We start from the raw sequence: 27,152 nt of genomic DNA, 5'->3' as shown, positions 1-27,152 counted from the left end.
GAACCTGAGTTTAGTAACATTAATTGAAGAATACACATCCCTACTAGTTGTAGTTCCCAATGCACAATCAGACACCATTACATACATCTTACTCAAACACTCATGCACACAGCACACATACATTGCAGAACACCCCAACCCATACCTTCTTTATTTTTTTCAACATACCCTAAAGAATGCCTACCAAAAGTCAAGTCCGTAGAAAGCAACGCAGAAGTAGAGCAAATGAAATAAAAGTGTCCAACATAAGCATCCATCTCTAGCAGAATTTGGAAAAATAAAGTTGAAACAAAACAGCTAATACAGTCATTTAGTGAAACACAAGGAGTTTCAAGTACAAAAACTTTGCCTCCTCTATCAAAATGTAAAACAAACCAAAAAACAATTAACAGAAAATCAGCTATCACTACAGATAAAACGACTTCTTTAAATTTTAATATAGTGCAAAGTAAGCATACCAAGAAAAGTATTTCAGCCAAAATGTTCCGTCACAAAGTCCTTCAAAATCTTATAAAAACAGGAGAGAAATCAGGTTCAATGCTTAAAACCTATCATAGGAAATTAATTTTAGAAGTGTTGATAGTGCAATTCTTCGCAAAAGAAAGTTATTTATTTTAGTGTTAAACAAAATGAAACCACTAACAAAACTAATAACTAAATTACAAAAAAGACTTCTCAATATACGAAATGTCAACAGAAAGAACTTCTTAAGTATCTGCAGAGGTGAATGGAGTCACTGCGAGCACAGAACCATATTTTAATGAAGAAGCGTACAAACAAAAGCAAACAAATACAATTGCCATACATAGCAGTGGTCAAGGTTATGAAAAAGTGAATAATACCATAATAGAACAAGAAGTACTCCTTACAAAAATATGCCCTGAAAACTTAGAATTACCCCTCCATTCAACTGAATCAGAATGTCTAGTGTACAAATGGCCGTGAACGTCAATGTGTAACATTCCCAAACAATTTAAGTCTTTACGTCAATTCCTCAATCAATATGTAAAAAGCAAAGACAAAATCAAAATTAAACTACTGCAAAATATGGATACCTGTCCAGTGCGCAAATACACAGGACTACATGGACATTCATTGGCCTGCATTACAGGACCTACTTGTAAAACCACCTTCCATGATGTCAAAAGATTATCAACACATCATTCAACTATAAGAAATCTAGTCTATAAACTTTACTATGCTAAAAGTCCTGCTTTAGCACTAGCAAATTTAAATAACATTCTTCTACATGGTACAGCGAAAGACCTACTTCAAGAAATTGACTATATCCAGAAAAAATATTTTGGAAGTGAAAGCCATTTACAGAATGAAATAGCTTTAAACCAAATTAGCAACAATTCTACACATGGCAACCTTTTGCTAAACATATACACATACATGGTTTGGTACTTCAGCTGATGTACTTTTAAATTTTAGTATTTCTTTTTTGTATGTTGCTGTAGAACTTTTTATAAACGAAACACGAAAACTGTAGACCTATCATATAAAATAGAAGACAATGAAGATTCTAAATGGTGTGAATTAGCACTCTACCTTGTAGCAGAAAACAAATACGAAATAAATGACCCCTTAATACTTAGCAGTTACTGAACTACAAAAAACTTGACAACAACCAAACTCCTTCACGTGCCATCACAAATAATTTGGAATTATACCCAGTACCAAAAACACTACAACAACTTAATTTATATGAGAGCATCATAATTCAAACAGTACACCCATTTCAAGCAATAATACGCCTTCAACCAAAAACAGCAAAATTACCTCCCTCTGAATTGGTAAAAGGAATTTGTGGAAAAGTAGTTTATTTACCATTAGATCTAAAAGAAAATGTGCATACTCTAGGAGTGCAACGTCCAATGCAGCAATCTTTAATCATCTTAGTAAATGGAGTACCTACAAAAGACAAAATATGGCAACAGCTGGTAGATTTATATAAAGTTAGACAAGCCTTACAATATCTTAAAGAGAATAATGAATATTACAAAGAAATTAATATTGAAGAAAACTTGAAAGATACAACTGAAATAATTAAAGAAACACAAGAAGCTGGTCAATTTGAGCTACTAGATCCTGCTACAATATCAAATACTTTAGACCATTATACAATTCATCCTTTGCACTGTAATGACACCGTAGAAGATGTACTGGAAACTTACCAAATGCGTCAAACAAAAGGATCACCAATCAGCATATGGGAAAAAAGTATAGAAGCACATGCTTTTTCACTACTCTTTCCTACTGGCAAAGGAGGAAGGTATGATGATAGACCTATTCAAATATCAGCTTCAGAATACCGCTCATTACGGATGTATTCTGAAGATCCACATTTTGTCTAAATCTGGGAATACATATTCCACCTACTATATGAAAGTGAACTAGCAACTTTATGTAACAGAGTTGCACACATTAAAATCAGGATCCCACTTTCAAAATATGACGGCTACACAATTATTACAAAAACTGCAACAAAAGGATGAGGTTTTACAATCAAATATTACAAATCTATAGCAAATATGTGTGGCACTAAAGAGTACTGGTTTCGACGTCATTGAGATGTACGTTGTATGATCAGAAACCATGGCTCACCCACTTGGTTTGTTACATTAGTTGTGCAGAATATGCATGGGAAGATTTACATGATTTCCTACGCATATCAAATAAAAAAACAAACAGATATACTAACACCTGGAGAACTTTGTTCTTTGGATCCTGTTAATGTTTCAAGATATTTTCACCATGGCTTCATTGTTATGCTACATTTTATTTGTAATAAAACTGTTCATCCCCTTGGAGAAGTGCAATACTTCTTTTGGAGAAAAGAATACCAGGCAAGAGGAGCACCACATATCCACATGCTTTTATGGATTAAAGATGCTCCTAAATTTGGTCAAGACAGTGATGCCACTGTTTTACAGTTTATTGAAAAATATGTCACTTGTGAAATTCCATCAGAAGCCACAAATACTGATCTTCATGCACAAATTTTACAATTTCAAAGACACAAATGTGGAAAATATTGTCGTCACAAATACAAAAACAAAGGGAAATACTACACCAAATGCCGATTTGGTTTCCCTAGACCAGTTACAAATACAGGTCAAGTGAACAACCTCATGTCTTCAGTTAGACATAGTGTTAAAGGTAAGTCACCTAAAAATACATATTACATAAAATGAAAAGAAGAAGAAAAATATATAAATGATTATAATGCAATCATTGCCCACTTATGGAATGCAAACATAGATGTGCAGTACATTGCAGACAATTCTACTGCAGTTGCAAGATATGTCACAGCATACTCAACTAAAGCAGAAAAGACAGAGCTCCAAGACCTCTGGAATGACCTGTCATCAGATAAAACAGCATCTCAGAAATTATACAGCTTGGGCATAAAAATGCTCACCCATAGAGAATGTGGATCATATGAAGCAGCTGATCGTTTAACTGGTGCTGCATTGTATGGTAAATCTGAAAATATAGTATGGCTAAGTCTTGGTCCATCTAAATCTAGAAAAAAAAGAGTTCTAAAAACATACGAAGATATAGAAACAATAGCCAAACATGATACCAACAGCCAAGACATTTTAAAAAACACTTTATTGTACATACCCAAACAGAAGTAATACTTTGGAAACCATGTGCCTATACCACATAGCCCAAAACTACACATACAAAAATATAAAACCTGATGAAAAAAAAAGGTAAATACAGAGTGACAAACTGTGAAGGCAGCTTAGTTAAACTCACTAAACCAAATTTAATTAATCATATCAAATTGTCATTGAAGACTCCTCAACATAAAGAAGTATACCATGGAGAAAAGAAGAAGAAATACTAGAAAACTATGACTCATATGAAGATGTTTTCAAAGCAAATGAAAGCACTATAACTGATGTAAACTTTACACAATACAAAACAATGTTGCACAATGAGCAGCACCACTAAGAAGAACTCCAGGCCCAACTAGATAAAGACACTGACAGTAGACAACCTTCTGTAACAGGAAGCCAAGAACCACTGGGAGAACCACCAATAATAAATGAGGCAGAATTAGCTATGATAGAAGTAGAAAACACCATGTGTCAGTATGAAGATAAAGAAGACTTAACTATACTACAATCAAAACTAAACAAAGAAGCAATTTTGAAGAAGTAACAAAACAAATTGCAAATGATGTACAACATGAAAATAAAGAATGTTCCTGCCATAATTATAAACCTATACTACTGTACGTCAGTGGTGAAGCTGGTTCTGGCAAAACATTCCTAATCAAAATCATCAGTAAATTCCTTCAAGAATTGATAAACAACAAACTGTCAGCTGTTGTCACTGCCCCCAGAGGTTTAGTTGCCTACAACATAGGTGGTGTCACTTTACACCGATTACTACTATTGCCAGTAGAACACCAGGACAAATTAGACTATTACAAACTTTCTGCAGAAGCTGCAATGGAACTACGCAGAGTATTGAAACAAATGAAAATGCTACTAATAGATGAAGTGAGCATGGTCTCCAACCTAATGTTGGCTTTGATTCACCTCAGATTACAAGAAGTACTGAAAACAAACTATGAAGAGCTCTTTGCAGGAAAACACATTGTTTTCGGAGATCTTCTTCAATTGACACCAGTAAAAGGTGAGCCTATTTTTAAAACATTAGGACACAAACTCTGCCGTAAAACTGTTGGCAGCATTGGAAATGTTAACCCTTTGCAACATTTCCAATACAGATAATTAACAGAAAACATGCGGCAATCTGCAGATCTCACTTATGACAACATCTTAAAAAGTATCAGAGTTGGTGTACTCTCTAAAGAAGCAGAAACAATATTGAAAACCCGGCAAATTAATGCACTTTATGGTGATAATGCATGTGCTACAGATGTTATGGAACAATTAGCCCATAAAAATGTCAATTGTATGGCCTTAATGCCAACTCTTGCAAGCTGTTTCAAATTCAATGAAATAATGTTAAGTAAAGAAATGCAACCAATAATGGAAATTAACGTCACAGAAACTAGATGTACATGGTATGACACTACCTATGTGTGACCAAGCCACAACAAGACTAAATAGTTTAGAAAAATCAGTCTCAAACACAGCAGGCTTAGAAAAGATATTAAAATGATCCTTAAATTGCAGAGTAATGCTTAAATGTAACCTTGACGTGGACCAAGGACTAGTTAATGGAGCACTGGGTACAGTTGTTGGCTTTCAAACATACCCACGTGACAACAAAATTCAGTTCGTCAATATACTCTTTGACAAACTTTCAGAAGTTAAAAGGATAGGACGCTCAACAGCTCGATTCCTTCTGTTCAAAGACATGTATGTACACAGAGAACAATTTTCTCTAACTCTTGCATACGCAGTCGCGATTCATAAATCACAAGGTCTTACCCTAGACAAAGCAATGATAGATATTGGTAACAGTCTTTAAAGAAGGCATGAGCTACGTAGCACTATCACGCTTACGTACACTTGACAGTCTATTTCCAATCAACTTTGATGCAAGTAAAATAAACGCAGATATTCCTTGCATTTTAGAGTACAACAGACTTCGCTCACTATACACTCCCCATCTAAACATTCACACAAAAAGTAAAACATTATAAAAGAAAAATAAATCAAACAGCAAAGCAACAGGATGTCACTGCAAATCCTCCAAAGAGTAAAAGAAAGTAATACTTCATAATTACCACAAGCAAAAAAGAATCAATTAGGGGAAGTAAACCAGGTACTTCTTCAAAGAAGGAAGACAAACTCCAGAAAAAGCAGTCAGATACAGAACTACCTGGTCCATTTAAACTCTCAAATATAGTTGGTGTAAGTTGCTACGCAAATGTAGCAATGAATATTCTATTTCAATTACCACCAATTGTTGACATTTACTTACACAGTACAGACCCATTGTGTTTGCAAATGTTAGTACTTCACAGAAATGCAGCAAATAATCCTGACAACACGTATAGTGTTTATGGAATAAGACAATAATTGGACTACTGTCCTGGATGGTGAAATTCACTATAAACTCACAGGAAGATCCACAAGAATTACTAATGTACTTACTTCAAGTACTGGAAAACAAAAACATATCTATAAATGAAATCTTCCAGATTTCAGACATGTGGAAACATACATGCACTCTCTGCAACAATGTGACAACAGAAGACATCCCCAATGAACGCTTTGTATATATACCAATACCTAATTGTGAATCCATTCCATTTCAGCAACTTGTACAAAATGCAAACCATGGTAGATTATGTTCTACCTGCAATTCAGATAATCGCTCCACGTTAGTAATACAAACACATAGTAAATACGTAATAGTAATGCTTCTACGTTACAATGCAGATGGTACCAAAAACAACTGCAAGCTGACTGGATTCACACATGGTCAAATATCACTTGGTAAGACAACCTTCACAACAATAGGTATAATCTACCACGCAGGAGCCACAACCAATTCAGGGCACTACACTGCATATATAAAAAAGAAATGTGATGGTTTCAATGTAATGATAGTACCATTACTCTAAAGCAGAGATTACCAGCAAATCTTACAAACGCTTATTTAATGTTCTTAAAACCAAAATTTGATAACTAAACTGTACTTAAACCTCAAGTAAACTTGTAGTAAAAAAATATAAACTGTTAGAATATTCCAAAAGCATCTAACTGCCCAAAGATTCTACAACAATTAATCACATAAATGAATACCACTAAATTAGAGCAAAAAATAGACGGTTAGAATACGCCTACTGGTATCTAACTGCTCCAAAATTTCATAATATCCAAACAAATAATATGTTACTGCTCCAAAAAAAATGCAAAAACCCAATGTATAAAGTATTAGCCAGAAACAACAAATGAACACTGAAAACAAACAAACAAATAAACTGTAGCATAACAGAAAAAGTTTTTTTTTTTAATCCAACATGGATTTTTTTTTCTCCCACAGACCCAATGATTTTAGCAACGAACACAGAAACTGAGCAGATTGCATAGTACTCGGGTTTGTAATCTACTAAATATGAGGGTCCAAAAAAATAAATAAATGTTGATTATACAATGTAAAAAGTCATTACAAAATACTAATACTAACATGCTCTTTTCTTTTATCACAGAAATTAACAAGAAACACATGTACTCCAGTTACTAAACCAAACAGTAAGTATATTATACACTATGCCCTGGCCACAACCATCACAGCATATCACACCCATAGTATCTTATAACTTTGTTCCTTATAAATTTGTTTTTGACCCAAAGTTATAAGCAACTATAAATGTGATATGCTGCGGTGGTTGTGGCCAGGGCATAGAGTGTTGGGTGCATGGCCAAATGGCCATGCACCCAACACTCTATGCCCTGGCCACAACCACCGCAGCATATCACACCCATAGAGTAAAACATTTCAACTATGGCCTATAGAAACTTTTAATGTCCAGGGACATTACCAGTGTTCTTAGAACACTTTCAACTTGCCATCGAACAATAGCGTCTTCAGGACACCCCCTATGAACATTTCAGGACACCACAAGAGTTCTTAGAACACTCCAGGACAACGCGTGTGTTCTTAGAACACACCCCCATTTTGTTTATGTGTGAACATTTCAGGACACCCCGAGTGTTCTTAGAACAGTTTCAGCTTGCTTGCGAACAAAACAGACATATTGGGTCCTCAGAACACCCCCCATTCAGTTTATTTAGAACATTTCATAACACCCGTAATGTCCGCAGACAAATCAAACACGAAAAGATCCGTCTACCACATAAAAAAGCACAACATTTAACCCATCTCATACTCTTCCATCCTCCCCAAACACTTCTACACACCAACACACTACTAAATACACATTTTGAACAAACTTTCTCCACGGATGTCCACGAATCCAAGATGGCGGGCGCTACCGAAAATCTGACGTGCTTCACGCTTAACACCACCCAATCAGTGAACACGTCACATGTCCGCCGACATCACGCAAGCCGATTGGCCAATCAGGACACTTCCGCGGAGTGAACAGCGAAGTGTCTCCCCGGAGCGAACACAACTCATTTTCTTTTTACCTACTTTTGGTCATTTTTTAAAAAAACTACTGGATAGATTTTCACCAAATTTGCAAAAGCACGCTTTCGGAACCAAGCCGCTGCTCCTGGTCCGAATTTGGTGAAAATCTGTCCAGCGGTTTGGGCTATAGGCGCGAGCAAAAAAAATGTTCCCATTAAGTCTATGAAAAAAACTTTGTTAAAGGGACGTTATGGTTCAAAGTAAAAGTGAAAAACCCCTGAGATTCGGCAGTTATGGTAAGATAAGCAACCATAACTCGCGCCACCGTGCACTGCTAACACTAACACCCAGGACATCAAAGATGACATCACATGTGCATTTACTTTTCATGAAAACTCTGTACAAGGGATTCTTATAATGCTGACCAAAAACTGTCAAGGATCATTGGGATAAATATCATGAGCTAATTAGTGCATTAAACAATGCATTGATATAAATAGCATTATATTATGAAGTTCTATCCAGTATACTAAGCTACTCATGCAGAAACATAGGCAGTGTGTGAAGCATACATGAAGGTGCCATATTAATAATCTTGCCATGTTGAATAGTGAAATGATAACTGCTTTCTTATTAGAGTTTTGCATACTGTGAAACATGTAATAAGTAGATAATAAAACCCAATACATAATTATTACAGACAAAACACAAAGAGACAACACATACAAATATGAGTATATATAGGGACAGTGAAGTAAACAAAAAAGCAGAAGTAGTAGCAGAAAAAGTTCATAACCTAACTGATTGTCTTTATGCAGAGAAACTATTGCTCTGTTTCAAAGCTGCTACTTACCATATGTATGTATATCACATGATGTGACTGCACCCAAAGGAAAGGAGTGTGAGTATAAAGTATACAAATATGAGCATATACAGGGAAGGTAGACTAATAAAAATAAAACTAGGAGAAAGTGCAACCCTAATGATTATCTTCATGCTCTTTCAAGCCTGTGTCTTCCGCTATGTATGTTTCATATGATGTGACTTGACCCTAACTCTACAAATATAGTACCTTTTCAATTTTTACTTCCTGACTGTTACTGAAGAAAACTATGTGGCCTAGATATGTCAGTTATCCGAAAAAAGGGAGAGCCAGACATGTGATGTCATCAGTGATGTCATCAATGACATTTGGGATGTCCTGGGAGTTAGTGTTAGCAGTGCACGGTGGCGCGAGTTATGGTTGCTTATCTTACCATAACTGCCGAATTTCAGGGGGTTTTTGGTTTTACTTTGAACCATAACGTCCCTTTAACAAAGTTTTTTTATTAGCACGCAAACATACAAAGATGGAGTGTAAAAAGCAATTTCTCAGAGATGGCTGTACACAGAATGTTGCAAACTAAGAATTTATGGTCGTTTACAGTGAAGGTCAGCTGCTTCCATTTTTTGCTCGGGTGCCGGAGAGGCCCACAACTCGCACCATAAGGTTCTATTGTTCTTTGACCTTGACAGACAGGGATCGTGCTAAAAGACTTCTTTTGAAGGAGTGTTGCAAAAACGTAAGACACGATAAGGATGAAATTTCTGAAATGAAACCACTTTTATATATTATATCACTATGAGAAAGATCGTTGGCACAGATGGAGTCGTATTTTGGGACTGCACTACGCTTAGACAATGGAAAATGCCAATATAATGTAAGTAACCCTTTAGATTATTTTATACCGAAATATAATAAAAATAGCGTGGCGTTAAAGCCCGGTTAAGTTGTACTTGTTCGTTCAATGTGGCATAGTGTTTTCTACCGTGCACTATCAACGCCGAATTGGTCCCCTGTCGCTTAGAGGGCTCTGAAAAAGGCAGAGGACAGAGGGTGGGTTAATGGGAATAAGTTAACATACTCCGTTGCACTATCCTCGCTAGCAAATAGTTTCACACCCTAATAAATAAAATGAATATTTTTAATGAAGATCGGCTGGTGAGACTAATTTATGTTTTTTAAAACAGGTACGTACTCCCGTACTGTCAATGCCATGATTTTCAGACCCCGGCAGACAGATTTTTTTAACTGCCAGGTGCAGCTACTTCTAAACAACTTCATGACCCTCACCATTTTATGGGACAATCGCCAAGGACCAATATGTCCTTACGCGGTAGTAGAGGCTAGAAGCAACATAACCATTATGGTGGTATAATGCCTTGTTGTTGGAAAAGCCTTCCGATTATCAGTGTGACCATAGTGCTTCTTTTATCATAAATAAACACCCTGTGTACCGCAAAGGAACAGCGCGTGACTCAAGATGAACTTTTGCGGATCGACAGCAAAGACAAATGCAATTCGCTGAATATTCTCTAAACATTTGATGTCAAATAAAAGTACTTTACGAAATGTACAATCTTGCTGTTTGCTTTTAAATCAGTTTCATATTCCGAATTGTTGCGCGCTGTGTTGTGAGAGGATCTCTGTTCTCCGGGTTCTGTGTAAAGTCGCGTAGGACTGGAGACGACTGGGCGCATTTGGCTACGCACCCTGTACCGTCACGGAGAGAGACGGGGAATATGAATGCTTTGATAATGTCAGGCTTATGGGCGGGAGATATGATTTAGTGTCGCAAAAGCAGGTCAGCCAGGTCGATGGGGCAAGTGATAGGTTTATCACGTCGGCGCACAGCAGCCTGATTTATCGTTTGTTTAGTGGACAAAAAGTCGGGTAAGGCCCATAGGAAATTGGTATGTCAACGGACATAAGGAGGGTTCTTGGAACACTTTCAACCTGACAACGAACAATACGAACAGCGTTCTCAGAACACCCCCATTTTGTTTAATTGCAAACATTACCTCCACTTCCACTCTTCCTCGTCCCAGTACTTACTTAATGAGGCCCCTGCCTCCGCCACAGGACCTTCTTCTATTTCTTTAAATTCCTATAACTCCTCCCCCACATCCACATCACTCAGTTTCATATTACCAAGCCGGAGCATGGGAGCTTCCCCGCATGGAGGGTGAGGAGGGTCGTCAGCACTGTGACGAGGAAGAGTAGGACTAGGAGTAATGAAGATTACCGGTAAGTAATCAGAGCATTTCAGGACACCGCAAGTGTTCTTAGCCCAATTTTAGCTTGCTTGCGAACAAAACGGACACATACTCCGTCCTCCAACACCCCCACCATTTAGTTTATATAGAACATTTCAGAACAGCCGTGTTGTCCGCAGACCAAATTGAACCCAACAAAAGTGTCTAGCATATAAGAAAAACAGAACATTGAACCTATCTCATACTCCCCCCACCCTCCCCAAACACTCTTACACACCAACACACTCCACTAAAACACAATTTTTAATCCAAGTTTCACCGCGCTGTTGCGGTCTTCCGCAAATGCAAGATGGCTGGCGCCACAGAAAATCTGACGCGCTTCACGCACTACGCCGTCCAATCAGCGAACACGTCGCATGTCCGCAGACATCACGCAAGCTGCTCGGCCAATCAGGGCACTGTCCGCGGAGCGAACCGGGAAGTCCGTCCGCGGAGCGAACAGTGATATCTAATTTTTTTGCCTTACATTTTGGTCATTTTAAAAAAAACTACTGGACGGATTTACACCAAATTTGCTAAAGCACGCTTTCGGGACCAAGCCCCCGCTCCTGCCGCAAATTTGGTGTAAATCTGTCCAACGGTTTGGGCCGTAGGCGTGCACAATGTTTTTTCCCCATTATGTCTATGGGAAAAAACAAAAGTTTTGGGACCCCCCTATAACTTAGCCCCCCCCTGGACCAAACTTCTCCAAACTTTGCAGAAAAATTCAGAGTGGGCCATATACTTTTTTTTGCAAAGTTTGGTGAGGATTCGCACAGAGGGAGCGAAGTTATAAGCCACCCAAAAAATGCTCTTCCTATGGAAACACCAACTTAACCATAACTACATGGATGCGAACACGTATATATATATATATATATATATATATATATATATATATTTCAGTGAAAAAACTTTGTTAAAGGGACGTTATGGTTCCAAGTAAAACCGAAAAACCCTTGAAATTCGCCAGTTATGGTAAGCTAAGCAACCATAACTCGCGCCACCACCGGGCACTGCTAAGACTAACACCACAACATCAAGGATGACATCACAAATGTCATTGACAACATCACATGTCTGGCTCACTCTTTTCTTTTGCTGACATATCTAGGCCACATGGTTTTCTTCAGCAACAGTCAGAAACTAAAACATTTATTTTATTTGTAGACGTATCCTTCAAGTAGGTTCTTACAGTAATTCCCTTAGAGTCCAGTCACATCATGTGAAACATATACATAGGGGAAGACAAGCTTGAAAGACAGCAATCCTTTTTGTGCATAAAGATAATCAATAGACTTATCAGCACTTTCTGATAGTTCTGTTTTTTTTTATGGCTGTACCTTCCCTGTATACGGTCATATTTGTATACATTGTACTCACACTACTTTCCTTAGGGTCCAATCACATCAAGTGATACATATACATAGGGTAAATAGCAGCTTTGAAACAGCAATCATTTATTTGCATGAAAATAATCATTTAGATTATGAATTGTTTCTGCTACTACTTGTGCTTTTTTGCTAACTTCACTTTCCCTGTATATACCCATATTGGTATGTGTTCTTGTCTCTTTGTGTTTTGTCTATATTAATGCAATTATGTAATACATGGGTTTTATTAGCTACTTATTACATATTTCACAGTACACAAAAATCTATTAAGAAAACAATCATTATTCAACATATTACCATTACGAATATTATACCTTCATCTTGTACGCTGCACACAATGCTATGTTTCTGCATCAGTAGCTTAGTATACTGGATAGAATCCCATAGTCGAATGCTATTTATATCAATGCATCGTTCAATGCACTAATTAGGGTATGATATTTATTGCAATGATCCTTGACACTTTTTTCGCAACATTATAATAAGAATCCCTTGTACACATATTTCATGAAAAGTACATACACATGTGATGTCATCTTTGATGTCGCGGGTGTTAGTCTTAGCAGTGCACGGTGGTGGCGCGAGTTATGGTTGCTTAGCTTACCATAACTGGCGAATTTCAAGGGTTTTTCAGTTTTACTTGGAACCATAACATCCCTTTAACAAAGTTTTTTCATTGAATTTCATAGGTTTTTAGTAGTGTAACTTAATAATGACTTTCACTTTATATACATATCATATGGAACCGACTGAATCTCTTCTATTGTACTTGATGTCCGCGAACTCATTTAATGTTCGTGGACATGTTCGAAGAACAGTACCACTACCTAAAAAACTCTGGGGGGGTATGTTTGATTGTTATATCATAACATAGGAACATTTAACAAATTCAAAAAAAAGCACACAAACACATTATATGTACTAATACATAAGAAATGTAACCCATATATACAACACACTAACCTTTCATTTAAATGCACTATGTTCTAAAATGGAATATACCACAAGAAAATAAATTGGCTTCCAACATAATTACCTCACAAACACGACAGAACTGAGAACAAGAGCAGACCCACTGAATACATAGGACATATCTTACCTGAAATAGTAAGTGTACTTTATTTTATTCATATATTTATAAACTTTCTGTATTAGATAAAAAAATAGATTATCTTTTTGTTTCTCTCACAGAAATGTCTAGTACTCTGGATTGGCTAGAGGAACATTTCCCACATGAAGAAATGTCAGAAGATAGTGAAACTAATGGTAAGCACTTTATAATATAAACCATTTAATTATTATTATTTTGTATACATTTAACATATACACACATATATATATATATATATATATATATTATTTATATATTTTTTTTTACAGAGCATACCAAAATAGAAAATGCTTCAGAAAAACCTGTTATTGATAACACTTTTCACAGTATAGAAGAAAAAATTGATTTATTGTTGACTAATTTTAATAATTTGAAAACTTGTGGAAGATCATTTTATACCAAAAACCTCGTACCATTGCCCCACATGTACTTGTCCCTCCTCACCATATCCCAGTCAATTATCCCCAAACCCTCTCTATAACCCAAAACGTTCTGATGAGACTTCCATCCCTTCTTCACCTAATAACAATCATGATGAAACCCCTAATTCTCCTGTTTTTGTTTGTTTCTGCCTTACCTTCTCTGTCATAAATTAATATATGTTAAATAAAGTTTAATTTTTATATTGTGTTGTAAATAGTTTCATTTTTTTTTTAAATGATGTAGGTGTCTGCGGATAGTGCAGGTGTTCTGAAATGTTTGTAAAAAAAAATGAAAGTGTCCTAAAGAACACTATCTGTCCGTAGTGCTCGCTAGCAAGTTCAAACTGTTCTAAGAACACAAGCGGTGTCCTGAATTGTTCGTAATTACACGAAATTGAACGTGTCCTGAAGAACACTATCTGTCCTTACTGTTCACTAGCAAATTTAAACTGTTCTAAGAACACACGCAGTGTCCTGAAATGTTAGTTTCACGTGTTACGCAATTTTAATTAGTTCAGGACCCGAACAGTGTCCGTAGAACATCAGCCAATCTCCGTGCATTTGGTGTCCTGCCGACATGCGCTTCCTTCGCGGACTTGTTCGCGAACGGATCATGTGACCGCGCCCACACGGATCGCGTGTTCTGAATGCGGACACTGTTCGGGTCCCCGAACAAATTAAAAGTACATTTTCAATGAATCCATAATATTTTTCAATAAAATCTCACCATGGCACAAGTCCCACATAGTAATCCTGAGTTTCTACATTCCTTTTGAAACTTTTCAAACTTTTTTTTGTGTTCGATCTGTCCGCGAACAAGCACCCCTATAAAAGCCCAGCCACTAGAGCTCATCCTCATTGTGTTTCTGGCTATTCTTCAGAGCACAGCTATTTCTCCAGCAACTTGCTGATTACACCATCGAGATGGCATCCCTGGCTGCTGAACTGCCACCTGGTGCTGCACCTGCTTCAGCACCACCCCCGCCCCCACACCCTCCACCACCACCTCCCCAAGGGCCTGAAGAGGGGAACAGGAGTGAGGATGCGAAGGAGGAAGAGGATGAGAATGAGGTAGAGGAAAACCCTACTACCCACACTAGGCGTGAGTCTTGGGTGTGACGGTTATTTACTGTTCATGGTAATGTTCCTAAGGCTCATGCGAACCGTGTTACCTGCAATGAGTGCAAAATGATACTCAGTCGCAGGAAGCAGGGTAAGTACAGCTTTGGGACCACTACTATGAAGCGACACCTGAGGTAATTTCACTCTGGGGCTATTTGCAGGGTTGTACCTTGCAAAGAACGTAGCAGGTTGATTTCCTCTACTTCATCCTCTGTTTCTGATCCTGTCACCACAAGGACCACCTCTGTGGGACAGCGTCTTCCTCAAGCTGCCTCACAGACCATACAGAATGCTGAAGACCCTTACCTTTCGAGGGTCACAGTTGTATGTATGTACTGTGACAATACGCTGCAGGGGGGAGCGACTTCATAGTGCTTTTGAGACTATCGTCTCAGAGCACGAGAAGATCTGCTCACTACCCAAATAAAGCCCACTCTACATCTTCCTCTCAGCTCGTCCTTTCTTATCCCTGTGGTTGGTGTCCCCCCCTTTACCTTCCTTTCCCCTCCTCTCCTAGTGTGTCGTGTTTCCTTTCCCCTCCTCTCCTACTGTGTCGTGTATCAAAAATCAAAAAAAAATAAGGCTCTTTTCAGAGCCGCCTTTCACAGTTAAAAAATAGAAGTGAAAATAAATGAAGCAGGGCCCTTTGTATTTTTTAGAAGTCCGCAGACAGTTCACGAACATTTAAAAAATTGGGTTGCTACCCCATCACAAACATTGCAATTTTCTCTGGGAAGAAGTGGTGGCTCTGAAAAGAGCCTTTGGGTGGTTTTTGTAAGTCATAAATTATAAATGCTTAACACCTACTTCAAAATGGTTGTAATTTCAAAAAAGGTCGCAATGCATTCTCTACATTTCTCAGAAAAATCTGATTGCCAGCATAAGATGGACTCCATCTCTGCGAAAAATGTATGTACTACGAAACATAATATTTTCATTGTGAAAAGAGGACATGCCAAAATCTCTTAGAAAGGCACAAACAGCCTTATTAACTTTGTGCATTGCTTTTTCCATTTGTGGACCAAATGAAGAAGAACGAAGCCACATTTCTCTCTGCGCAATCCGTGAAAATATCACTTGAGAATTAGGAAACATGTCCATAACCTTCCCAAGTCCTTCTTTCATAGCAAATTGCAAAGAAATTCCAGTCACATGTCCTAAACTGTTCCTTCCACAATGAATTACAATTATGTCTGGATGTTGCTCTGTCTCCCAAGTAGCACAGAGAGGTAGCAAGTCCAACCACTTCATTCCACGTACTCCATGCCAGTGTACTTCCATGTGTGAGAATCCAAGACCTACAGCTACTCCACAGCTTTCTGCATGCATCTTCAACCAATGCATCCATGAATCTCCCAAAATCCAAACAATCTGTTTTCTGAAACACACAGCCATAGCTATCTTTTGTTCTCTCAGCAAAAAGAGTATCTGAGAAACTCTCTCCTGGCACAACACACCCACTAAACTTTCCTGACCAATCCCTTTCAGTGCTTATTCTCATTTGCATGACTCCTGAACCCAAAAATCCCCGGATGTAACTCCCAATGTCCGCGAACTACCGCCTTGTCCGCGGACATATCGTAACATGAACAGCCCTTCTACCATTTCCACTTCACTCGCTGCCATTCCCTCATTGGATGTAGCTAAAAAAATCACATGACCAGGCACCAATCACATTCAATACCTCTAGATCTAACTGCATCATCATAGATCAGCACTGCAAATGTACTGTGAATCTCTGAGTACAAGTGTCATATCATTGGCAAGCACCATCTACCAGAAATACTGTACAAGTCTCCAAGATTTCTACTTGCAGCTCCATGCATATCCATATGCATGAACACAAACTTCAGGTATGCATATTTTCTGTACAGTAGATGAACACATTTTCAAACAGACTTTTAGCTTGTGTAATCTGCAAAATGAATTTACTGTATTTTTTTCAATTTCCTAAAATCACTTATAAACCTTTATACTATTTACTTTCTTTATACACACACACTCAAATCATGTTAAACTAACATTTTTTAAATGAAATATATCGACTACATATATTCAAACAAAATTGCAAGCAAGCACAATCTATGTTTAAATCTTTAAAAAAAATACTTATACAATTTCATATTTTTTTTTTATTTATTTACTTAATTACTTTAATTTAGACATGACATTGAGGCTCTATTACCTAGAACAGCTTACTTACAGAAATAGTGGTATCCACTGGTATATTATAAATTTCACAAGACATAGTAAAGATATTTATTTTTGCTACAGTTAGTCATTCAATACAATTTGTTCATTAAGAACATATATCTACTGAACTGATGCAATGTATCTTATGTAAATAAATTAGTTTAATGGTTTTAAAGAAGGCACTGGGGATTTCAATTAATAAAATCAATATCTAAATTAAAAACAGTGTTATATACAAACAAAGTTACTAATTTTAAGCTTTTACAATTGCAGTGAAGACCAGTCTCCTGAAAAGAAGCAGTCGAATTCGAAGAACAAAGAATGACTAAGAAGTTACCTGTTATTTTAAGAAAAGAAGTAAGTAAAATATCACCATAATATTTGTATTATTAATCAAACATACCATAACGTTAATACAAGCTATTTTGGTGCCTAAAAATAGAGCTTGTGTACCATTTTGTCCAAAAATCTCCATGTCTTAAACAGCGATTTACAGCCAGAATGGCCCACAAATTCCTATTTTTGGCCACACAAATTACCCAACTGAACCGCTACAATTTTCATATTATAGAACAAACAACTGTTTTAATTGTATACATTAGATTTACTATTTGTACTTTTCCACACCAATAGCTTACTTTTTTTTGTCATCTGAACCCAGTTTAGTAACACATAAATTCAAGAATACCTATCCCTACTAGTTGTAGTTCCCAATGCACAATCACACACCATTACATACATCTTTATCATCTTACTCAAACACTCATGCACACAGCACACATACATTCCAGAACACCCCAGCCCATACCTTCTTTATTTTTTTCAACAGACCCTAAAGAATGCCTACCAAATGTCAAGTCCGTAGAAAGCAACGCAAAAGTAGAGCAAATGAAAATAAGTGTCCAACATAAGCATCCATCTCTAGCAGAATTTGTAAAAAAAGTTGAAACAAAACAGCTAATACCGTCATTTAGTGAAACACAAGAAGTTTCAAGTACAAAAACTTTGCCTCCTCTATCAAAATGTAAAACAAACCAAACAACAATTAACAGAAAATCAGCTCTCACTACAGATAACACTACTTCAAATTTTAATATAGTGCAAAGTAAGCATACTAAGAAAAGGATTTTAGCCAAAATGTACCTTCACAAAGTCCTTCAAAATCTTATAAAAACAGGTGTGAAATCAGGTTAAATGCTTAAAAACTATCGTAGGAAATTAATCTTAGAAGCGTTGATGGACAGTGCAATTCTTCTCAAAAGAAAGTCATTTATTTTACTGTTAAACAAAATGAAACCACTAACAAAAACTAATAACTAAATTACAAAAAAGACTTCTCAATAAGCGAAATGAAGAACTTCTTAAGTATCAGCGGAGGTGAATGGAATCACACTACGAGCACAGAACCATATTTTAATGAAGAAGCGTACAAACAAAAGCAAACAAATACAATTGCCATACATAGCAGTGGTCGAGGTTATGAAAAAGTGAATAATACCATAATAGAACAAGAAGTACTCCTTACAAAAATATGCCCTGAAAACTTAGAATTACCCCTCCATTCAACTGAATCAGAATGTCTAGTGTTCAAATGGCCATGAACGTCAATGTGTAACATTCCCAAACAATTTTTCAAGTCTTTACGCCAATTCCTCAATAAATATGTAAAAAGCAAAGACAAAATCAAAATTAAATTACTGCAAAATATGGATACCTGTCCAGTGCGCAAGTACACAGGACTACAAGGACATTTATTGGCCTGCATTACAGAACCTACTTGTAAAACCACTTTCCATGATATCAAAAGGATATCAACACACCATTCAACTATAAGAAATCTAGTCTATAAACTGTACTATGCTAAACGTCCTCCTTTAGCACTAGCAAAGTTAATTAACACCCTTCTACATGGTACAGCAAAAGACCTACTTGAAGAAATTCACTATATCCAGAAACAATATTTTGGAAGTGAAAGCCATTTACAGAATGTAATAGCTTTAAACCAATTAAGCAAGAATTCTACATATGGCAACCTTTTGCTAAACACATACAAAAAAGAAATACTAAAATTTAAAAGTACATCAGCTGAAGTACCAAACCATGTATGTGTATGTTGCTGTAGAACTTTTATAAAACAAAACTGTAGACCTATCATACAAAATAGAAGACAATGAAGATTCTAAATGGTGTGAATTAGCACTCTACCTTGTAGCAGAAAACAAATACGAAATAACTGAGCCCTTAATACTTTGCAGTTACTGCACTACAAAACTTGACAACAACCAAACTCCTTCACGTGCTATCACAAATAATTTGGAATTCTACCCAGTACCAAAACCCCTACAACAACTTAATTTATATGAGAGCATCATAATTCAAACAGTACACCCATTTCAAGCAATAATACGCCTTCAACCAAAAACAGCAAAATGACCTCCCTCTGAATTGGTAAAAGGCATTCGTGGAAAAGTAGTTTATTTACCATTAGATCTAAAGAAAATGTGCATACTCCGAGGAGTGCAAAGTCCAATGCAGCAATCTTTAATTATCTTAGTAAATGGAGTACCTACAAAAGACAAAAATATGACAACAGCTGGTAGATTTATATAAAGTTAGACAAGCCTTACAATATCTTAAAGAGAATAATGAATATTACAAAGAAATTAATATTGAAGAAAACTTGAAAGATACAACTGAAATAATTCAAGAAACACAAGAAGCTGGTCAATTTGAGCTACTAGATCCTGCTACAATATCAAATACTTTAGACCATTATACAATTCATCCTTTGCACTGTAATGACACCGTAGAAGATGTACTGGAAACTTACCAAATGCGTCAAAAGGATCGCCCATCAGCATATGGGAACAAAGTATAGAAGCACGTGCGTTTCCTCTACTCTTTCCTACTAGCAAAGGAGGAAGTAATGATGATAGACCTATTCAAATATCAGCTTCAGAATACCGCTCATTACGGATGTATTCTGAAGATCCACATTTTGTCTAAATCTGGGAATACATATTCCACCTACTCTTTGAAAGTGAACTAGCAACTTTATGTTACGGAGTTGCACACATTAAAATCAGGATCATACTTTCAAAATATGACAGCTGCACAATAATTAGAAAAAGTGCAACAAAAGGATGAGGTTTTACAATCAAATATTACAAATCTATTAGCAAATATGTGTGGTACTAAAGAGTACTGGTTTCGATGTCATGGAGATGTATGTTGCATGATCAGAAACCTTGGCCCACCCACTTGGTTTGTTACATTAAGTTGTGCAGAATATGCATGGGAAGATTTACATGATTTCCTACGCATATCAAATAAAAACAAAACAAACACAGATATACTAACACCTGGAGAACTTTGTTCTTTGGATCCTATTAATGTTTCAAGAAATTTTCACCATCGCTTCATTGCCATGCTACATTTTATTTGTAATAAAACTGTTCCTCCCCTTGGAGAAGTGCAACACTACTTTTGGAGAAAAGAATACCAAGCCAGAGGAGCACCACATATCCACATTATTTTATGGATTAAAGATGCTCCTAAATTTGGTCAAGACAGTGATGGCACTGTTTTACAGTTTTTTGAAAAATATGTCACTTTTGAAATTCCATCAGAAGCCACAAATAGTGATCTTCATGCACACATTTTACAATTTCAAAGACACAAATGTGGAAAATATTGTCGTCGCAAATACAAAAACAAAGGGAAATACTACACCAAATGCCGATTTGGTTTCCCTAGACCAGTTACAAATACAGGTCAAGTGAACAACCTCATGTCTTCAGTTAGACATAGTGTTAAAGGTAAGTCACCTAAAAATACATATTACATAAAAAGAAAAGAAGAAGAAACATATATCAGTGATTCATTGCCCACTTATGGAATGCAAACAGATGCGCAGTACATTGCAGACAATTCTACTGCAGTTGCACGATATGTCACAGCATACTTAACTAAAGCAGAAAAGAGAGACAGAGCTCCAAGACCTCTGGAATGACCTGTCATCAGAGAAAACAGCGTCTCAGAAATTATACAGCTTGGGCATAAAAATGCTCACCCATAGAGAATGTGGATCATATGAAGCAGCTGATCGTTTAACTGGTGCTGCATTGTATGGTAAATCTGAAAATATAGTATGGCTAAGTCTTGGTCCAGCTAAATCTAGAAAAAGAGTTCTAAAATCATATGAATATATAGAAACAATAGCCAAACATGATCCCAACAGCCAAGACATTTTAAAAAACAATTTCTTGGACACATACTACCCAAACAGAAGTAATACTTTGGAAAACATGTGTCTATACCACATAGCCCAAAACTACACATACAAAAATAATATGAAACCTGATGAAAAAAAAAGGTAAATATAGAGTGACAAACTGTGAAGGCACTAAACCAAATTTAATTAATCATATCAAATTGTCATTGAAGACTCCTCAACATAAAGAAGTATATTACATGTCCCTGCTACAACTCTTCAAACCATGGAGAAAAGAAGAATTATTAGATAACTATGACTCATATGAGGATGCTTTCAAAGCAAATGAAAGCACTATAACTGATGTAAACTTTACACAGTACAAAAAAATGTTGCACAATGAACAGCAACACGAAGAAGAACTCCTGACAGCAGTCAACCTTCTGCAACAGGAACACCGCGAGTGTTCTTAGAAACGTCTTCAGAACACCCCCATTTTTGTTTATTTGCGAGCATTTCAGGACACCGCGAGTGTTCTAAGAACACATTCAACTTGACAGAGAACAATACGGACAGCTTCCTCAGTGCACCCCCATTTCGTTTATTTGTGAACATTTCAGGACACCATGAGTGTTCTAAGAACACATTCAACTTGACAGAGAACAATACGGACAGTGTCCTCAGGACACCCCCATTTTGTTTATTTGCGAACATTTCAGGACACCGCGAGTGTTCTTAGAACAGTTTCAGTTTGCTTGCGAACAAAACGGACACATAGAACACCCCCCATTCAGTTCAGTTAGAACATTTCAGAACACCTGTGATGTCCGCAGACAAATCGAACACAAAAAGAACATCTAACACATAAAAAACACAACTTTCATCCCATCTCTTACACTCCCACCCTCCCCAAACACTCCTACACACCAACACACTATTAAATACAAATTTTGAACAAGGTTTCACCGCGCTGTCCACGGACGACCGCAAATCCAAGATGGCATGCGCTACCGAAAATCTGACGCGCTTCACACTCCGTGCCGTCCAATCAGCGAACACGTTGCATGTCCACGAACATCACGCAAGCCGATTGGCCAATCAGGACACTGTCCGCGGACTGAACACAGATATCACTAATTTTTTTTGACCTACTTGTTGGTCATTTTAAAAAAAAACGACTGGACGGATTTTCACCAAATTTGCAAAAGCACGCTTTCGGGACCAAGCCGCTGCTCCTGGTCCAAATTTGGTGAAAATCCATCCAGCGGTTTGGGCTGTAGACGCGAGCTAATTTTTTTTCCCATTCAGTCTATGGGAAAAAAAAAAGTTTTGGGACCCCCCTATAACTTTGCCCCCCTGGACGAATCCTCACCAAACTTTGCAAAAAAAATTCAGAGTGACCCAAATACTTTTTTTACAAAGTTTGGTAATGATCCGTCCAGGGAGAGCGAAGTTATAAGCCACCCAAAAAGAGCCCTTCCTATGGAAACAGCAACTTAACCATAACTACATGGCCACTACTGTGGCCATGTAATATATATATATCCCCGAACAAACAGAGGACATAAAACCGCACTCTTTAAGAGGCAAATGGCATCTCGCAAGGTTAAAGTCATGAAACTCGTGTCTAGGAGTAGAAACGAATTTAGTTCAAACGTTTTTAACATAACAGCAAACAACATAGGCAGGACCCCATGGGGGAAATCCTGTAATGACGCGTTTCGCGCTTCCCTGAGCTCTTGGTCACGTAGGGTATATCTATACATCTCTGGGGTGTGGTTGTTCGGAATAGAAAAAAACTAAAGGGGATGTGGGGTTTTGCGCGACCCCCAAAAATTATTTAAAAAATGAATTGAGTTATTTCGATAAAATGTCCATAGAGAAAAACCCAGCAAGGGTTAATCCCACGATGAAATGACATGGAACCATTATTTGCATAGCATAAAACACCTCATGATTACAGGCAAGCAAATATCATCCAGACGGATTCCTTTCAACCCTCATTTTAATTGTGAAGACTTTTCACTCCAACATGTCAATTCTACAGTCTGTCACTTGAATGTGCTTCTTGAATCCAGGAGCAAGTCAAAAAAAACTAGAGTAATAAGTGGTACACTGAATCACTAAGGGCCCTAAAGAAAGTATTGAATTAAGCAATATGCCCCGAGCGGCGGTGGGGATTACCAACTCAAGTAATGCCCACGGGGCCCACAGTTATAGGGCCGAGCGCAGCCAAGGCACTAAAAGCTGCAGTGTTTCGGGACAGAAAAAAAAAAAATGGCCGCTGGTAAAGGGAAAACAGAAGTGTTCCCAGCGCAAAAACAATTCAAGAAGGTAAGTGGGGTTGGGAGGGCGATGGGAACAAAAAAAAGAAAACATACCTGGGTCTCCGGCAGTAATGTCCCCGCTTGAAGTCTCCACATGGCTGGAGGCTGCTTATCGTCCCCCGCCGGGGGACAAAGCAGGCATTTGTTAAGTGGGGCGGGGAGGGCAGGGAGGTGGGAGGGAAGGGTAAAAAAAAATAAACATACCCGAGTCCCCAGCGGGGGGCTAAGGTAGCTTGTCAGCCGTGGGGAGGCTCGGAGCAGAGATGGCCCCGCTTCGGGCCTCCTCATTGGCTGAGGGGCTGCCATGCCGTGGACAAGGCAGATGGAATCCCAGCCGAGAATCGAGGGCCAATAAGAATGCTTGTTTCATTCTGATTGAGCCCTCAACGGGTACTAATACATGAAAAAGACCTAGCTTGAATCTAGAGATCTTCTTGACCACCAGGCTGCTGAAAGAAGCATTGAACCTATATATAAAGGGCATTCTATCAGCCAAGTCCTTTTTCCTTCAGAACCAGATGTACATTGCCGATCATAGAGAGTAATATATAACTTAGTTAACCCTCCCTCCCACCCCCCATTGCATTTCACCGAGCCTATCCCCCTCTCTTGATTGGCCAATGATTATGAAGAAAGTTAACTATTCGATTGAATATGGGCTCTCAACTCCCCAACATTAAATCCTCTATGAAAGATTCCAACTTCATGACACCCACTGCACTGACATCACCAGAATTATTCTTTACCTCGGTTACCCCCGAGGAAATAAGCATTCTATTTTTTAAGCTAAATCCCACAAACAATTATGATCATATTCCAGACTGTCTTGCCAAACAGCATGCCCACTTACTGTGCGATTTTATCACTGCTTTTTTCAATGTTTCCTTGGTGCAAGGCATTGTGCCAAAGGAGCTAAAATATATCCCAACTCCTTGGCTCAAAAAAACCCTCAATGGACCTTAACTTGCTCTCTAATTTCTGCCCTATTGCAGGCCTGTTATGATACTTGAGAAGATTGTCACTTCACAACTCCAAAACATTCTTGAAGAACATGGTATTCTTGCCACATTGCAGTCTGGCTTCAGGCCCTCTCATGGCACTGAAACAGCTCTTGGGGCTCTGTGGGATTTCATTTTGAGGTCTGCCGATTAAGGTGATCTTAGCATTTTCGTAATGCTTGACCCATCAGCAGCGTTCAATAGTTGATTTTGATATTCTTATTTCCAGATTAGCCAAAGTTTCTCTGGTGTCTGAAGATTTGCTGACGTGGTTTATTTTCTCATGAAATCGAACCCAAAAAGTACAAAAGGAAACATATTATTTTGTTTCCAGGCGGAGTGCGCAAATTGTGTCGTTTGGATTGCTTGGAATGTTGCTATTTTGTTTGGGTTTCTGGGCAGACTGCTTCTAGTGTCAACTGTTTGGTCATTTTCTGAATTTTAACATTTTATATAGCCACCCAAAAAAATGATTTCATTTACATTGCACCACATGTGGTAATGTGAATTACTGCCAGTAGTAAAATAGGCTTACCACCTGTTGGACCGCAGTCTATAAGCTAACAATAACTAAGACACCTAATAAGAATGCTACCCCAATTAGTTTCTTTTGTGGCGTTATAAAATGTTAAAATTCAGAAAATAATCAAACAGTTGCATTATACTTTACTCCTTTACAGTGGCTTGTACTTGAACAATGATAAGCATTTCATTAGAGAGCTTGCACACATTAAATAGCTTTCTAATAATAAGCTTCAGTTACACATGTGTTGCTGACTGGCCAGCGCATAGTCTGATGAGGGAACCATGAATGGTTCTCTCACAATCCTTGGCATTTAGGAGACTTATCTTAACAAAAGATCACTTCATAAATGGGAGTCCATGTAAAATATAGATTGTGAATTACTTTTAAAAAAAAATATATATATTTCTATCACACAACCTGTAAGCATTTCTCACATACATTACACACTCAATTACTGTATTATTACTAAATAGGTTGCCGATATTCCCCGAGCTCGGACAGCATAGGACAGGAAAATTCATCACATCCAGTCCATTTCCGCCTGGAACGAACGAGTCAGCCTTCAAACTCCCCAAAGTCAGCTAGAGATAAGGGCCCTGTAGTCAGCTTTCTCTCTCTGCCAGTCCTTCTGCTACCTTCGCCAGTCAATGAGTGAATGACTCAGCCCTCTCTGCCTCAAGGCTTTTTCTCAAACTCATGCGTCATTCAAAGAGAACCTCCCCTCAACAAAACAGCCCTTTAAATAGCATGTGAATTCCTTTGTTCCTTTGACTGAGATTCAAACTGCAGCACTGAAGAGAAAAATGTTACATTCACCCGGCGCGGTTTCCTCCTTTTTCATAAATAAACAATGGAGGCAGTTTGAATAAATCAACTTGCATCTCAACCCGGTCATGTATTCATTGTAGAACAAATCTAATTCTACATTTCCAGTTGGCTTTGCGCAGTTCAAATCGATTTACATTTTATGAAATGGGCCACTTTGACCTGTTGCACCAACGTTTTGCACTCATAAGCAATGGTCTAAATTGCATTGAATATCAGTAGAGGTGTATGTTAGTGGGTCCTTGAATGTTAGTAGCATTAGTATGTTATTTTACTTTCACTGCATTTAGTCCATTGCTTTGGTGGGTGTAAATGATAAAACATGCTGTGCAGGGTCAAATTCAAATTGGCTGGCATGTGGTTTTTGCTTTAGAATACTGACATCTATTAGACACAGCTCCAGGCTCACACACAAGTCTTGCACACTTGGCCCTAGTTAAAATTCAGACCCTTGCTAAACTGTGGATGAGAAAATGCGGAGCTAACTTGTTGAAATTCAGAATAGGGAAAAGTATTTCCCTATACTTCCTTACACTCTATTGTAGATTTATGAAAAAGGAGGAAACAGAGCCGGATGAATGTAACATTTTTCTCTTCTGTGCTGCAGTTTGAATCTCGGTCAAAAGGCACAAAGGAAATTACGTGCTATTTAATGGGCCGATTTGTCAAGGGGAGGTTCTCTTTGAATGACACATGAGTTTGAGAAAAAGGCTTATGGCAGAGAAGGCTGGGTCATTCACTCACTCACTGGCGAAGGTAGCAGAAGGACTGGCAGAGAGAGCTGACAACAGGGCCCTTATCTTTTGCTGACTTTGAGAAGTTGAAAGGCTGACTCGTTCATTCCAGGCAGAAAGGGAGTGGACGTGAAAATAATTCTCCTGTCCTATCCTGTCTGAACCGAGTCGGGGA

This window comes from Ambystoma mexicanum, chromosome 10 (assembly GCF_040938575.1).
Source record: "Ambystoma mexicanum isolate Mex_15411 chromosome 10, UKY_AmexF1_1, whole genome shotgun sequence".
Classification (NCBI taxonomy): Eukaryota; Metazoa; Chordata; class Amphibia; order Caudata; family Ambystomatidae; genus Ambystoma; species Ambystoma mexicanum.
This window is presented reverse-complemented; position numbering follows the sequence as displayed.